The sequence below is a fragment of the Acanthisitta chloris genome, unplaced genomic scaffold, assembly GCF_000695815.1.
Source record: "Acanthisitta chloris isolate BGI_N310 unplaced genomic scaffold, ASM69581v1 scaffold35733, whole genome shotgun sequence".
In the NCBI taxonomy this organism is placed as follows: domain Eukaryota; kingdom Metazoa; phylum Chordata; class Aves; order Passeriformes; family Acanthisittidae; genus Acanthisitta; species Acanthisitta chloris.
Window position 1 is genome coordinate 1,966 of NW_008664846.1, and position 322 is coordinate 2,287.

A 322-nucleotide genomic window follows, 5' to 3' on the forward strand; every position below is an offset into this window, starting at 1 on the left:
TGCAGTGTGAGGCTGCCGCGCCCCCGGCTGGGAACCCCGAGGTGCTGAGCGAGCGGTTGAATCCCAAATGGAAAGGTTGTTTGTATGGGTTTGAATTTGAGATCCCCTTCTTTCATTTCTTTTGCTCCTCCTCCCCTTGGATACTATCTCGTCTGCTTTGGAGATTGAAGTCTTTAAATGGAAGCGTAAGGATGCTGCCTCCCCCACAGGATCTCCAGCTGGGGAGGGCCAGTAGCTGTCACTGAAACAGGAACTCTCAAATAGACCCTGGTATCCTCCCCTGCCCCATCTCGAGTCCCATCTATTTTTCTTTATAACCTCG